At 31.7% G+C, this 17,957-nt stretch overlaps 1 long non-coding RNA gene across 3 annotated transcripts; it reads right to left on the reverse strand.

The window, feature by feature from the left end:
• Window positions 1-1,147: 1,147 nt before the first annotated feature.
• LOC134234198 (uncharacterized) lies at window positions 1,148-6,602 on the reverse strand. 3 transcript variants are annotated; one of them, XR_009985134.1, is made up of 5 exons: window positions 6,529-6,602; window positions 6,090-6,149; window positions 5,678-5,751; window positions 4,722-4,850; window positions 1,148-3,092 (listed from the first exon to the last, which is right to left on the reverse strand). It is a non-coding gene; the product is annotated as an uncharacterized LOC134234198 (long non-coding RNA). The 3 variants fall into 3 exon arrangements; XR_009985135.1 differs by lacking the exons at window positions 5,678-5,751; window positions 6,529-6,602 and having other exon boundaries at window positions 6,090-6,207; XR_009985137.1 differs by lacking the exons at window positions 5,678-5,751; window positions 6,090-6,149; window positions 6,529-6,602 and adding an exon at window positions 5,170-5,188.
• Between the last annotated feature and the right edge of the window lie 11,355 nt (window positions 6,603-17,957).

Here is a 17,957-nt window from a genome sequence, read left to right on the forward strand (position 1 = left end):
TTTCCTCCATTTTGACTGTATGGATTAAGAGCTGTTCATATAATTGAATCAAACTTATTTCTTTCATGTCATTCTTAATGTCATAGTGTCCATCATTAATATTATGTACAAGTTTCAATCCTAATAGATGAATCCACATTTTGTTTTTATTTCACATCACTTGGCAGCCATATTTGAGGGAAACTCAAAATTCTCTGTCCATGTTAATTTCTTGTGTATACCTTCATCATTTGACATAACTCATTTGCTTTGATTGCCTAAATCAGAGCTATTCATACATAGAAAGAGAACAAAAAATGAATACAGTGAATTTATTGCAATAATACCTGCATGTTTGATACATAAAGAGATTTTTTTTTCATTCCTTTTTGACCTTTGGATTGACCCTGAATAGAGATAAGGTTTACATTTTGTCAAGTGTAAACTATATACTGCATGACTAAACATGGTTTGTATATTTCAATATGAAATAGTTTCTTTAATGCTTAAATCAAAATATTCCAACTATCCTAGTGAGAATTATGCTCAATTACCCTCTTTAGAAAGAGGGCTCAAATAGGCTTTGCCTGCTGCCCAATTCTATTCACTTATGTATAACAAATTTTGTATAAATTAATTAACTTTGTGAAATATTCCCAACTTCCAATGCTTTTTTATTTACATTAAAAAAACTGACTCAAATAAAATTGTTTTCTCATTTATTTTACAAGAAATAACATGCTGACAGTGAATCTATTTATTTTTTTAAAAAAAACTGGTTAAACTAATGATTACAATTGTCTTACAATGTTCATATGTAAGTTTATTTCATAAACCAATACCTTAAATGTATAGACTGAATTTACTTATGGATTAACCCCTTTGTAGTAAAAAACATTTTTTAAACCTGATTTTCTTGTTTATTCTCTCATATATTTTCCTAATTTGAGTATTAGCAAATTATTGATTACATAAGTAAACAAATTTAAGACAAAACTACAATATATGCTGAAAACCCTGAAATGAAATGGTTACATATGTAAGATGTGTAACACATCATGTACAACATTCAAGTTTACAAGATTTTAAGCTACCCATATTATACAATAAGACTACTTTTTCAAAGTTATGAGAAATTCTTTACAAAAATATAAATGCAAAAGATAAATGTTAGGGTACACTTTTAAAATACATTTTACATGAATCACATAAAGAACATTACAAATCATTTCTTTGTGTTTGTTTTCCTTTGGAACATCTGTGAACAAACATTCTGTTTTGTCTTTCTGATACATGAAAAGCGTTCAAAAATCATTTGGAATTGTTGTGTTAAACCCTGATATAATAATTTTAAGAGTTTCTGGTGTGTGCCCTACTTAGAAATGTTTACATTGAAACAAAGATGAAACTCATAAATGAATTAATCAGCAAATATAAAGTCATAAGGTTTACACATGCTTTTCTTACACATCATGTACATTTTTTTCTACAAGTATGTCTTTGTTCACAAAAAAAAATTGAAATCAACAGTACTTAGCATTCCATATTAAGAAATATGAACCCTAGCTATTAAAAATCTAAAAGTATATTTGTGCATCAATGCAATATGTTTAACAAAACAATCTCTTTCACTGTGATGAAAATTGTCTTCTTCATATAACATGCAGATGAAGAACTTCTTTGGATGATGTAATTTTCACATGTAGAAAAGAAACTAATTCAACTAAAACTAAAAGACAGTCATTAAAATTTTAAGGACATTAAAGGATGATATCAAGACCGAAGTCCAGGAATTGATAAAATGCTACAATTATCATCCAAAGATGTATATGTTTGGATTTATTTTTTTAATTCACAAGCAAATGATATGCTGCCATTTTAAATCTTTCAAACTTAAATTCTATACTTTTGAAATAAAAATTTCAAAATCTAAAGGAGTCTTCCAAATACCTATCTACATGTATTTATGACTGAAGGTATGTAAATCACCGGAGTTGCTGTAATGCACCATTTTTATCTACGCAGTGATAATAAATTTTTTACAGAATTCTAAGGTATTACATAGTAATAGTCATATAAACACCCTTGAACATTGTACATTTGATTAACATTTCAATCCTTTCCTAAGAATTTGCACCTAATTTTTATAAAGTCTATAAGTTATCACACAATGTCTAAGTTGTTGCATTACAGGATTCAAATCAGTAATCTCAGTTAGTAACTAACTTTTACCCAGGAGTAAATGATCCAAAAAATCTATAGAAATATCTTATTGATTCTTCATCTGTGTACTTATGATGTGAAGATTGTAAGTTACAAATTATTGTCAAAGAAGTCATCTCAATAATCTTATGCTTTGACCTTGACAAAGTGTCCTAAACAACAAAGTGTATTCCTACAAACATTCTATATGTAATTAGTATGATGAATATGATATGATAAAGATATTCAAGATATTATTAAACCACAGATTATGGGACACTTGCATCTTTATTGGGGGTCTTATTGAGACCAATTTAAAATTCAAAATTAAAAAAATGATACATACACAAACAAAATATATTTACCATTCCAGGAAAGTTAAATAATAATATTAAATCCAGCATCTGAATATCTGTGTAATTTCTAGGGGGTTATAGAAATAAGATGAAAAATAAAAGATTTAAATGTATACTTCTCATACATAAAAACAGTCTTCAATAGAAATTGGTAAAAATAAAAGTCACATTCAGATACTTTGAGGTCTGTGAGAATTAATTTTTAAAGAGTTCATGCTATCAGAAAATCATTTTTTCAATACAATTGTACTTGATTTGACTAGATCTCAGTTTAATAAATGGGTACATCTTATCCATAGTCAGTGTCTGACAGTAAAATGATACAATCCTGTTACTTTGTCATCCTGTAAACCACAGTCTATGATAATACTGGTTAAATTCGTTGGAAATCATATTTATCTATGTGCTTCTTAAATCCTCCATCCATCTCCTGTTTGATTTTCTTGTTTCAGTGTTCCAAGAGAGGATATTCTGTTAGTCTTTGCATAATCTGATAGTCTTTCACCATTCTGAGAGTAGACATAGATCATTTCCATAAGCCCTCACTAGAGAATCCTGAAAAATATAAAAAAAAGTCTTAGTTGAAAAAAAAATTGTTATATAATATAAGCTTGATGGAATTCTAAATATAGACAAAAAAGGGTATAAATACAAGTTGTAACATCAGATTTTGACTTTTTCATATTAACCATGGGTAGCACCTCCAGTAAAGAAAAGAGTAAAGGAATGAGTAAAATTCAGCTTGGAAAGAGAGTTCTTTCAGAGAAAGATGTAGACAGAGGTATACCAGTTAAAATAAAAAAAGATGGCACTATTGAGATCATTTCTCAACAAGAATATAATCAATTAAGTCCAGAGAAGGGTGATCCTAATGTTGTCAGAGATTACATAGAAAGACCCTTGATTGCAGAAGAAGCTAATGAAGAATATAACCATTTATTACCAAAAGAGGGTAAGAATTACTTGGATTACCCTGAAAGACCTTTGACTAGAGAAGAAGTCAAGTTTATAGATGATAAGAGAAAACAGTTGTCAGAAAAAAAAAGATTGTTAAAGACACAGGATTTTAAACCCACAAAACCATTGGAGATACAAGGATTACAAGATACAAGGATTAATGGAGGAAGTCCAAACTGAACTCTTGGAAGACATTAAGGCTCATTATGAGAGTAACTTTCCAGTGTTTGTTTATTACAAAATTATGTATTCTGATTAAAAAAAAAAAGAAAAAAAAAGTTTTCACTTTCATTTGTTGTGCCTTTGACCATTTAAATTGACCTTATGGTCAAGATTGTGATATATACACTCTGATAATCATCTATGATGTCTCTAGGATGTTTACCTCAAAAGATTGAATCAGGGTATTTGTGTTCAAAGAGCTGAAGAAACTTAATACAGACAGATCTAAGATTTTGGAAGCATACATATTAATGAGGTTAAAGGAGATATAACACTTGGATTCATTACTACATTATTAAAAAGAAAGAACACAAACTTATAGAAATGATATTGAAAGTATCTTTTATGAATAAAGTGTCATGCTCCAAGGTATTATTTTTATAAACAGGATAAGGTTTACAGTAGTCCCATACACTCATAAGAAGATCTTGGGTAGTAGAAACACCAGGAAATTTTATTTCCACACAATCAGATCATCTTACATCAGTTATAAGGTTACAGTCTTTATACATAGTTAAGAGGGTCATTAAGATTTCTTTTCTGGTCATCCTGATGTGCTACATTATAGTATTCTTTCCCTGTGATATAATGTTAAAATTAAATGGGAAATTCAGAATTCATCAGCAATTGGAGTCAAAACTTGCTATCTTTACCAACTATGATATTAAGGAAGCTGGAGGGGGGGGGGGTTGCAAATTAGCCATATTTAACTTATTCTTTAGATATGCTATCTTCAGCTGTTAACTATCACTTGGCAAAGAAAACTTTCATACATTTTAGTTTCAAAATTTGATCATGCATTTTTGTATATATATATTGAAATGGAGCTCTTCTTCTTCTTCTAAAGGAGATCAATATAGTTTAAACATGACCATGACCACCAAGCCCTTTTTATTTAAATATATCATTTACATATCAATTCAATATTATAAACATGCATATGTAAAAAAAATAATAAAATAATAAATAAATATATATTACAATTGTATCTCATTGAAACTTTACCTTCAAGTTTTGTGTGTTTCTTTGTTGGTTGACTAACTGTGTATTTCCAAAGGAAGAGCAGACAGTCTGAACTTCATAGAGAATTGATTATAGATGGTTAGGAACAATACATATCTTCCAGGTTGAGGACTGTATAGAAAATAAAACCATTTTTGTTAATATGATGGAGTACTGTGTGAAACAATGCATGTTTAAATACAACATGTACAATGTCCAAAAAAAAAAAAGTTCATGAAAATATTTGTTTTTAATCTCAAAACAAATTGTTTTTAACATTAACTCCAGATGAGAAAAGTTCATCATGTTATCTTTAGATAATAAAAAAAAAAGCACAATTACTGTATTGATATCACAAATAAAATGATTATCAAATTAATTATTTAGACACTAAAAGATTTTTTATTAACAGCAGATTCAATTTTGTTTAATATCTGTCAGTACTGCATACAGAAAAATACATCTTTTTTTAGCATCATCACAGTACAACATGTAGTCCTTAATTTTTGGAAAAGCTCATTACTAAGAAACAAAAGTGAAAATGAAAATATATGTATACCATATATCACACATATTTAGAATCAAAACAAAAAGTAAATGACTATTAGGATTAATCTTTTGTAAATTCTTCCTTTTTCTCTTATTAGATTCCTAATTAATATCTCTTTGATCACCATTTAGTAAGTCTGAATTCCATGGCCATGGGTAACATACATAATGAATTATGAAATTATATCATAATTTATACAAAAGGACTTATTAATATTCTGAAGATCCCTTAATCATGTGTTAATATATTTTAGGTTAAATAAGGGTGTGCATATATGAATGCAAGTTAGAAATATCAGATCACATAAGTATTTTACAGTAATAAAATTAACCATATAATCATGGTTAAATGCAAAGATGACCATCATAGGGAATGTATAAACAATTAAAAAAAAACAAGACAAACTTACCAGAGATATTCAACTATATGCCCAATTAGCCTATCAATTAAATAATCTAGTGATTGATTACATCTCAGCTGATCCTGAAAAAATCATACAATTCAGTGATACACATTTAACCTCATTTTACAATGTAAGTAAAGCAATCATTTACAGACAAAAGGGACAGAAATGTAAAAAGATACCATGTATTTTACCAAAATTAAGTGAATATTTTTCTGATTGAAATTCAATCATAGAATGACCCATCATAGAAATATTAAATGCACTCTGAGTTACATGCAGGCTAAACAAGTGTAAATCACATGAAATGAGGATAAATACAGTACATTTACATTCAAAACAGAACTTTACATAATCATGATTAAATGCAAAGATGATCTTCATATAGGAAATGTAAACAAAACAAAGACAAACTTACCAGAATTATCCAATTATATGCCCAATTAAATAATCCAGTGAAACAACATCTTAGCTGATCCTGAAAAAAAGCATACAATATTCAGTGATACTCAATTTAACCTCATTTTACAAAGGAAGTAAAGCAACAATTGACAGACAAACAGGACAGAAAAACATGTTTACATGTAATGCAAAATAATATCTCTTATATATATGGATTCCTATACTCTTATCATATTAAATGTCATTTGTAAAATGTATTTTTTAAGACAGATTTATTTTAGGATCGACTTTTTAAATGATGACATGAATAGCAGGCCATACTTTCAGCACATGACAAAAACATTCTCTCAAATTACACAGAAATGGGTTATTTAGCATAGCTGACATTAAACATATAGGTGAGCGATAACAAAATCACAATCATAAACAATGTGAAACAACTTTAAACGACCTACACGGTGGATTACAAGCCTTTTTCACTGGGGTAAAATCTTGCCGAAATTCGCTATGGCTGCCCGAAACCCCGAACCCGACTGTATAAAAGATGAAGTCATACAGTAACATAACACTGATGTAGTATTACATGATTTTTTAATTTTATTTCTTAAAAACTATAAGGGGAGTTTACCAAAAAAAAAAAAATTAATAAGAAAAAAAAATTTAAAGTTATTTTAAAAAAGTTAAAAGTTAAAAAATTTATAAGTTAATTTTAAAAAAGTTTAAAAAATTTAAAAAGAAATTCTAAGTTTTTTAAAAAAAGTGACCTGGTGTTATAACTTGACAGACATAACACACACACATGTTTTTTTTTTTTTTTTTTTTTTTTTTTTTTTGTATTGTGTGTTATTTGTTATTGTTTTGAGGAAATCCAGTTTGAAAGATGATGCAACAGGTATAAAAAAGATGATGCAACAGGTATAAAAAGATGATGCAATAGATATAAAAAAGATGATGCAACAGATATAAAAAGATGATGCAACAGATATAAAAAGATGATGCAACAGGTATAAAAAAGATGATGCAATAAGTATAAAAAAGATGATGCAACAGTAAAGGTATATAAAGCGGAGCTGGACATGGACGATCATTCTTTGTGAGTACTTGGAACTCGATAGACTTTAAAAAAGTTCAGTGGTCAAGTCAGAGGTATGGAACCAAGGTATCGCTGGTTTATTGAGAATACTGACAAGAGTGGACCCTGGATGGAAACCCTAGAAGAAGCCACGCAGGATTACCATAAAACCCATTCAGAGGAATCTAATCAAACAGTATGGACTTGGGAGGAATACCTTAAAGAACTGTGGGGCTTGGATAAGATGATTCCGGAACAATCTAAAGAAAAAGTTGAAGAAACTAAACAAAAAGTATGGTTGCAAAAAAAGAGTGAAATTTCCTGAAAATTATGTGGTGATAAGGAAGCACTGCTCTTTTGAGGGAATGAAGGGCTATCACGACTACAAATGGGAGATCAGAGGTGAGGATGATGATGGTTTTCTGATTGAAACTATATACTTCCCCGAGTTAGAATCCTGTATTGAGCATTTACTTCTGTACAAGAAAGAAGGAAAAGCCTTAAAAAGACCGCATCTACGTACTTATACACAGTATCTCCATGGAATAATTCCTTATTTTCCAAATGAAAAAGGTATTCCTTGGAGGACACGAGACTATGGTAATGATGATGATGATGATTTGAAGTTTGATGATGATTCGGACTGGATGATTAATTTCGACGGCGTTGGACTGGATGATTAATTTGGAGGGTATTTTTGATTAAAAGACAGCCTGGTAAATTATTGTATTTTCATTCTGAATAAAAATTGAAAAAAAATCAAAATATGTGTTATTTGTTATTGTTTTGAGGAAATCCAGTTTGAAAGATGATGCAACAGGTATAATAAGATGATGCAACAGGTATCAAAAAAGATGATGCAATAAGTATTAAAAAGATGATGCAACAAGTATAAAGATGATGCAATAGATATATAAAGATGATGCAACAGGTATATCAAAAAGATGATGCAATAGATCTAAAAAGATGATGCAACATATGTACTGAATTGACCAGGCTATCCTTAGAACCCCCTAATCTGCACTCCCTTGACCCGCCTATCCCCCACAGGGGCTGCACTCCCTTGACCCACCTATCCCTCACAGGGGTTGCACTCCCTTGACCCGCCTATCCCCCTCAGCCCCAAAAGTGCACTCAGTTGACCCGCCCATCCCCTCAACCAATCAAAACTGATCACGTGATTTCTCTCAGCCAATCAGAATCTTCCCCTAGCGGGACCCCTTATACTACTGACGTTGACATAGATTCATGTATACATTATACACTATGAATTATCACTGGAAATTCCAGTGTGTTCGATCATGACAATAAGCACATGACGGGTTTTGTCTATCTATTGGCTACGTACTTATCCATGGCACCTGACCCTACCTATGATATGATCGATGTTTAAGAGGTCCGCTTTTTTGTTTGCTCTGCTCCTAAATTGTACTGCTTAAATGTATGTTTGAGCTTAAATACTATATTTTTCGTCACATACTGACATTTTTCTGAAATGGTTTCAGAGACCGGTGATCAACATGGTTATTATCTTTATATAAGTAACTGCAAATTAATTCACTACTGTGAAAGAGTCATAATATTACAATGTTCCATGTTTGCTCTGGTCCCCGTTTCTGTTGTTCATTATTACTTTTTGAGTCAAAATACACTTTGTTCATTATTTCTGTATTTCATGAAGCGACGTCAACCGGTACTCAGATGCATTATTTTATTGATTTTGAAAATTTTTATCCTACACAAATGCCAAAATAAGTAAAAAAAAACAACTCAATATGTCATTTTACTTCTAAATTTACAAGTTGCATAATATCTTGGATACCTAGATCAGATTTTTCGTCGAGTTCGAGATAACACATTGTTTTGTTTTGATGTAATATGTATAATGAAAACAAAAACTTGATTTATCATTTTTGATTTTTTAGAACTGCTAAATCTAAGTTTCAAAAATTCAAAAATTTAATTTTTTTTCAAGGAGAGATACAACAAAAAGATAATATTGCAATTAGATATCATTGTTCTTGCTTGAGATGTAGGTCTACGTTTAGTAGAACATTGACATATGCATCAATATATTGCAACATATATTCACACACCAGAATAGGAAACAGGGGGGTGAATCGAGACACTGCCGTACTGTTTGGACATGTACACTTACTCTCATGACTAAGAACTTACCGTATAGCGGGCTTTCTTGGCGGATTTAATATTCGGCTTTTTGTCTGCTCTTAGGTATACCTGTGTCCAATAATTTTGGCGTAATTTATTTTAGCAGACACATGGTTTCAGTTCTTTGCAAATGAACACTAAGAAGACCTCTGAATATTTAAGCGATTAGATTTTTAGCAGTCTACCATCAAAACGCCAAAAATAGGCCAAAATTAGCATTCTTCTAAAGATAGCCCTCTATACGGTAATATGTAACTACAGTTGGGACACCGTCATATGGAAACCCATTTAGGACCTATCAAAAATATTTTTGAATTCGTTATAACGATTTTTAGAATTTGTTATAACGAATTGAATTTGTTATAACAGATTTTTAAAATTCGTTATTATGAATTTAATGTGTAATTACAAATTTGTTGAATTCGTTAAAACGCATTTAATATTTTATTACAGATTTGTTGAATTCGTTATAGCCAATTCAAGAATTCAAAAATACTTTTTATAAGTCCTAAATGGGCTTCCGTACTGTCCAAAGTTCGTCTGTCTCTTTTTTCTACAACACTCTAATTTCTTTGATGAAATTGAATTTTTTTTGTATGAAATCACCACATAAAACCTAGCTAACAAAATAAATAGGTCAAACAAATGCTGCAAAAGTTTTTCGAATTTACTGTACTATCCGCATAGGAATACTTCTTATAAACACAGACCACGTTAAGGCCTAATGTTTCTTTCGAGGGACTTTGAAAATGAAACAAGCAAGCAAAGACGATGAAAATAATTTTTTTGTTCATTACAACCAACTGAATGCTCAAAAATTCAGTCAATAAATACAAATTAAATGCAGAAGAAACAAGGAGAACTAGCACATACGGCAGCTCCTCTTGATGAGCAAAACAGTCTCGACCGGTCACGCCCGCTTTATTTTCCTTCTCGTGATGGGACAAATGGAAACATCTGTAGATAATTTAATGTGTAAATATTGATCTTATTATTGCTGTGAACAACGACATTCAACAGTCAACCTAATCTCTTGTGCAAAATACGCACAATTTTTTCGTCATTTGCACCAAATTATTTGGTACACCGAAAAAATGAACTAAATTGTCTGTCAATGAACAAAAACACTATATTTGGAAAGAAAGGACTTGTTAACATAAAGATAGGATTGCCAAATCACCAACCTTATGTTATACGACTACGTCAGTGTGCGTGTCTTTAAACCTATCATTGTCATGCGGGTAAAATCATTATCTACCATCTTATATCCTTAAGTGATGATATAAATTGAAACTGTACATCTACATGAACTTTTAATCACCAAAATAATATTTCCTAAGGAAAATTGAACGCTTTAAACAATAATGCATGTAAGTGGATCATGTAATTTTGTTGTTCAACATGAATATTCTCTTTTTAAGATGAGGAGAGGATTGGTGTCGATTTATACTTAAAAAAAGAGATTGGTACCCTAAAGTGTAACAGACGGACGGACGTACAGACAGAGGGACGGACATCCTTTTGGAAAAAACAATGCACACATCTTTTAATTAATGGATACCTGCCTTACTTAACTCCTTATTAAAGACAAGACATAGCATTTATTAGAGGAATAGAAGAGGTCATTTATTTACTAAAATAAATGACAGAATAATCAAACAAGACATATGTTTATGTACTTACAAATAAGACAATTTAGATATATCGACGACGTAATGTCAATTAACAATGGTAATTTCCATTCCTACGTCGATACGACATATCCTGGTGAGCTTGAGATAAAAGATACCACAGAGTGTGAAACTTCTGTTTCATACTTTGATGTTTTACTTGAGAAAGACACTAATGGTAATCTAACATACAAACTATATGATAAACGTGATGACTTTAACTTTTCCATCGTCAACTTCCCTTACTTATGCAGCAACATACCTTCATCACCTGCATACGGAGTATATATATCTCAGTTGATTCGATACGCAAGAGCATGCTCTACATATGAACAATTTCTAAAACGAGGTAAATTATTGACAAGCAAGTTAATGAAACAAGAATATCAGCAGTCTCGTTTAAAGTCATCATTTCGTATAAGTTCTATGATTGATACAATGACATTGTCAGCAAATACAATTTATCATTGAGTCAAATGCTGACTGAAGTTTTTCAAACCAATTATTAGTCCATTATTTATACACTGAATTGACGACGGATTATTTCCTGATCATGACAAGGAGCACAAGGCGGGTGTGACCGGTCGGCAGCGGATTCTCACTCCTTCATGGCACCTGATCCCACGTCTGATGTTTCGGGGTTCCGTGTTTGCTCTGCTCCTATTTTGTTTTGTTTTATGGACTTTAAGATTGAATACTGTTCGTTATCTCCATATAGCCTTCTACAAAGCAAAACATAATATGACAAAATAACCAAATATTATAAGTCATACGTTTAAGTAAACAAGAAATAATACAAAGCAAAACATAAAAAACATAGATCGCAAACGATTTTACAATATTTTTTAAAAAATGTGATGTACATACAAAACTTACATAATATACTGAATATGATTGAAAAGATGAGGCACATCCGCCACCAATCATAACTGCTTGCTGTTTTGATATTTTAAGGCATACGCAAGTTAAAATGGTCATACGAACAATGGGTAATATATAAGTCTTAGCCTCAACAATTCAAAAGTAATGGCCAGGATTAGCAATTGCTTTTAAACAGGTCAACTTAAAAAAAGTCAAAGAGTAACATTATTGGTATTTGACTGAACTTCTCTTGAACATTAAATCCGTTATATCTGTTCAAATGTTATTAAGGTAGCTAATCTTAAAGTTGTTTAAAGTAGATCAAACGCCAAAGTCAAAAACATTTAAACGCAAGGATGGGACATTTCACACACATATGTGAAGTATAAAAAACCAAGAAGAAAATAAAAAACTTGTATTTTGTCCTTCCCCACTGATCCATTCTGATCGTATTTGAGCTCATTCTCTATCAAAACGCAAATCTACATAATATGTAACGGTTACCTTTATCTATTTGCGCCTATATAATTCATATCTATTTCTGAACTAGGCATGCCCTAACAAAAAAAATACTACGGTAAACTATAGTTAACTAAAGTTTTTTTCTTAAGTTAACTATATTATTAAAGTTAAAACTTTGGAACTTTGATTTACTATATGGTGAAAACTTTGGAACTTTGATTTACTGTAGTAAACACATTGAAACTTTAATTTACTATGGTGAAAACTTTGGAACTTTAATTTACTATGGTGAAAACTTTGAAACTTTGATTTATTATTGTAAAAACGTTGGAACTTTGCTGTAGCAAACAATAGTATTTTTTGTTAGGGAGAAGTCAATATTATTGCGTTTTTCCTCAATCAACTTTAGTTAATATTCTTATTATTTTTAGATCGTTGTGCTTACTTTACAGAATGATGAGCGACACTTATTTCAAGAGTTTTCGATTTAAATTCAGCTATTGTTTTAGGGACTTGGTGTCACGTAATGGATTGGTGGGTGCATTGTCTAGGAAGAACCACTATATTTCAGGTTAAGATGGGCTGAGTAAGAATACGATTCTCCATTAATGACAAAGTTACTTGAAGAGGGAAACACTCCAGTGAAAACCCAAGATGATTTTTTATAAATTTAGTAATTTCATGATGAACCGGATATCCATTCCAAAACATCATTTGCATTGGTTTTTAATACAGAAACAAAGAACTCATAACAACTATAGGTTGTTTGTGACTCAGACAAAATCTTTATTTTCCTGAAATTGTTTTGTTTGTTTCTTACTTCCATCAGTTCAATCATAATATAGTCGCAATAATAAAAAAAATCATCAGAAAAATAATTCTAACACATTATGGTTTCGCATGGGTAATGAGGAAGCATACAAAAATTCTACCGTGACTAAATCAGTGCTACATTTTGACGTCATAGTAGGCAAGATGTTAGAGGTCAGAACACAAGTTTTCGTAATATTGGTATTTAGAGATGTAATTTAACTCTAGAAAATGAATAGAAACGTGTAAAGAATAAACACAAATAAAATGTTTTTATTTTGTTATGCTGTGTCAGTCATTTTGATTAACATCTACCACCGATGACGTCATATGTGTATATCAAGTAACTTGGGAATTGATCATGTCGTGTAAAGAGAATTTGGCTAACACGGCAGGTACATGCACAAAGAAACGTAAAATGAAGTTTAAAAGGAAGTATCGTGAATATTGTGTAAAATTCATGTGGAGTTCAGTTAATTAAACAGGTATGTTAATTTATTTTCATCGATTATATTCTATTTCGAAGACAGTCAGCTATATAGGTATCGCTAGTCGGCCTTTCCTCTGTCATTCGTGACATAAATAATGCAACAGAACAACAATACGCTGGATATTTCAAAACATAAGATTTGAACAGATGGAAAGTTCGACTTCTGAGAAAATTGGAAAGTGCTGCTAGAATCTCGAGTTAAGCATGGTTTTACGAAAAATCTCGGTTCACATGTATAAAATCCAAAACATACCTTAAGGTTTCGTGCGAATGTGTGGAGTTATTATTTTACTGACAGGACAGTGGGATTCTAGCAGCAATTTTTGGGGAAAATAGATGTCTTTTACTATATTATTTAATCAAAGATATCATCAAACTCCAGGGTATTGTTGTTCTGTTAGCTTTTTTATTAAGGAAAATTTCGCTATTAATAGAACTCACGTGTTGCCGTGGCGGTGGTGCACGTCTTTGTATTTGACACTCTTTTATCTGTATGCAATAGTTAATAACAGTTTACGTTCATCAGCGATTTGGGTAACTTATCAAACTTAATTGTAGAGCGCTCGCTCCGTGATCGGGAGGCCGTGAGTTCGTATCTCGGCCGCGACTGACCTAGTCGTTAAAATGGGAAGCAACTGTTCCTCCGCCATGCGCCCGGCACTTTGAAGTGAAAGTTTCGGGTCCTTCGGATGAGACCTTAAAAACCAAGGCCCCAGGTCAGCAGGAGGCGTTGGCACGATAAAAATCCCTCACTGCTCAATGGGCTCTAAGTGCCGAGTAAAGGTAAAAAATTTGAAGCCCTTCACCGGCATACGGTGACGTCTCCATATGAGTGAAAAATTAACAGAGGGACGTTAAACAATATACATTCATTCATTCAAACTTAATTTTCTTTAAAAAAATCCAAATTTCCCGAGAAATTACTTATATGCTTCCTAAACATACCCGCGTTTATTTGACGATGTAAAATTACATTGGATTTAAAGGTACTTGGACACAGATTTGAAGTTATTATATTCTCTATAATATTACGACTTATATATCTTAATAGCACTTCACACGGAAATTAATTAAAAATCTTATTTCATATAAAAGATATAAAAATTTCAAATTTTTGGCGGGCTTGATTGACACATCCTTGCACTTTCACAAATTAATTTTATTCTAAATCCTTAGGAAAAGTTGCAATCTCGTGCTGAAGAAATGAAAAATATTGAGACTTTAATCAAGAAAATTCAGAGTAGACATGTTCGGAAGCAAAACAAACACACAATATATTGTCAGTCCGTGTAGTTGTGGTAACCAGACTGTGACTATATTGAACGCATCCGGTCAATTGAAAACATTACAGAACTCGTGCCCTGTTTATAAAAACTGTGTACATTACACGAGTGTGCTTGATTTGCTGAACTCTGTACGCATCTCTTAGTTCGGAATGACGATGCTTATGAAGGGATTTTGCTTTCTGACATTTCTACTCTGAATAAAATTAATTTATTGGATAAAAGTTTTAATATTTCTCATAAATACAAAACAATATTTCTACTTTTCCTAAGGATTAAGAAAAAAGGTAAAAATTTGTAAAAGTGCAAGGATGTGTCAATCAAGCCCGCCAAACAATTTTAATATCTTTTATATGAAATAAGATTTTTATTTAATTTTTGTGCTAAATGCTATTAGAATATATAAGTCGTAATATTACAGAGAAAATATTGACTTCAAATCTGTGTCCCAGTACCTTTAATTTTAACAATCATTCTTGATTGAATACTGCAATATTGATCGAATGCTATATTTTGTAAGTAAAGCTGCAATAAATTCATTTCATTTTCATCTTTATAAAATAAAATCAATGAAGACGTTGTTCCTTTATTTATGATGAATTGTCTTGATGCGTCTATCCAAGGTTCAATTGATATATTTATAAAAGTTATGGTAATACACGTGTGTTTGTTTTGTATGCAGATTAAGTCCATCGATAAAGGAGATCGATTGGTTGTTTATTTGTTTACGGGTGAATAGGTTGAATCCGTGCTACGCATGATTCAGTCTGGTATAAGGTAGATTTTCGGGTGTTTTAAGTTATTCGAAGTTCGCTGCTACATTGCAACAGACTTATGTTCTCTTAGATCGGAGATAGAAATCAGTCTATACTAGACGAACGCTTAGCTTCATGTAGCACACAAACAAATAGAGCCGAGGTTCCGGGCATCTCTGACACGTTTGGATTCCATGTGGGGAAAAAATGGCACATTTGAAGGTGCAGCTACAAACTGGTAATTTCTTATTTGCGAATTTCTCAAAGAAAGAATGAAAGTATAAAAATAACATTTGAATTTAAAAACGCTGTTTATATTATTAACGATAGGGTAAAGGGGACCATATAAGCTAACTCTGTGTCTTTCACATTAAAGCAAAAAAAAAAAAAGTTTCATTCTGTTAATCGTAATTCCTGAAAGCTTGAGTGATTAAAACGTTTGTCAACGTCTAATCTTCTGTCAGTTTTGTTTCTTTCATTGTTACTAAGCCTCATAGACCATAGCCATAGGACTATGTAAGCTACGGCTACGACTCTAACAGCAGATAGAGGCACGCGCAGAACAGAGAATCTGGTAAGCATTTGGACACAGATTAATGTCCGTTTTTCAGCTTGAATTTAGCTTTATAAAAAAAAATTAGATACATATACATGTGTTACTTGAGAATGAGTATAATTCTAGTAAAGTCACGGTAGTAATTAATGCACGTACATACCTGGTACATGTATATATAATTCTGTATCCATATGATGGCTTGGTATTTGGTAGCAATTATGAACAAAATTCCTTTTTCTAATAAATAGTAACGAGACACACTATTTTGGAAGCTAATTGTATATGAATTTCATGATATGGTTCGGACAGTTCTAAAATTTTACAATTCTACATCGTACTGTGACTTATTGATGCATATAACTGCATATAGATTGTTTTAAAATCTTGGAAATAATGTACAGTGTACATGTAATTGAATATATAGTTCCTGTTGTTCCTGATATAAACTCGAAAAATGATGAAACATCGTTTTATTTTAGTAAAAATTTTTATTCAATAAAACCTTTGTTTAGCCACAGTGGTTTTTATGCTCCAAATCTGGACGTTGTATTTTCAAATACGTAGAAATGAAGAACATAAGATAAATGCATATCATTGATGCTCCATAATTTGTACATAATGTATTCCGATGCTGAAAATTATGATAGCCTGATTCGGTTCAGATCATTTTGTTGAAGAGTATTGATTTAAGACAGTGTTTATAATAGCCTTCATTATGCATTTGATATGTCCTAATTTAGTGATTTCTATCTGTTATGAAGAAAATACAACTCAAGAGTTGATATCATGATGATATTCGCAAGACCTAGTGCCACATGAATTGATGTATTGCAGACAAAGCCCTTTTGAAGTTCTGTAAGTAGCTTGATGAAGCTGGCATGATCTGGCATGTAGTATGATGCAGACAAGGCCCTTTTGATGTACTGTAAATAGCTTGAAGAAGCTTGCATGGTTTGAGATGTAGTATGATACAGACAAGGCCCATTTAACGTTCTGTTAGTAGCTTGATGAAGCTGGCATGGTCTGGCATGAAATATGATGCAGACAAAGTCCTTTCCAAGTTCTGTAAGTAGCTTGATGAAACTGACATGGTCTGAGATATAGTATGATGCAGACGAGGCCCTTTTCAAGTTCTGTAAGTAGCTTGAAGAAGCTGGCATGGTCTGAGATGTAGTATGGTGCAGACAAGGCCCCTTTTCAAGTTCTGTAAGTAGCTTGAAGAAGCTGGCATGTAGTATGATGCAGACAAGGCCATTTTCAAGTTCAGTAAGTAGCTTGAAGAAGTTGGCATGGTCTGAGATGTAGTATGATGCAGACGAGGCCCCTTTTCAAGTTCTGTAAGTAGCTTGAAGAAGCTGGCATGGTCTGAGATGTAGTATGATGCAGACGAGGCCCTTTTCAAGTTCTGTAAGTAGCTTGAAGAAGCTGGCATGGTCTGAGATGTAGTATGATGCAGACGAGGCCCTTTTCAAGTTCTGTACAGTGGCTGGAACGTTATTGTTGACAAACCAATCGTGTAGAATCGTTCGTTTATCGTGAGTGATCGTTCGTTTAACGTGCAAGATCGTTCGTGTATCAGACTCAATCGTGTGCGTTTTTAATCGTGCGAGATCGTGCGTTTAGAATCGTGTAAATTTCGTTTTGTAAGTTTTTATCGGAATGTTATTTGTAAAGAGAGCATTTCCCTTGTTTGTTTTTATTTTGTTATTGTTTTATTAATTAAAATCCAAATAAAATGAAAAAGCGCAATTTATAT

The sequence above is a fragment of the Saccostrea cucullata genome, unplaced genomic scaffold, assembly GCF_032062105.1.
Source record: "Saccostrea cucullata isolate Sc308-1 unplaced genomic scaffold, CSIRO_AGI_Scuc_v1 ctg2289, whole genome shotgun sequence".
NCBI lineage: Eukaryota > Metazoa > Mollusca > Bivalvia > Ostreida > Ostreidae > Saccostrea > Saccostrea cuccullata.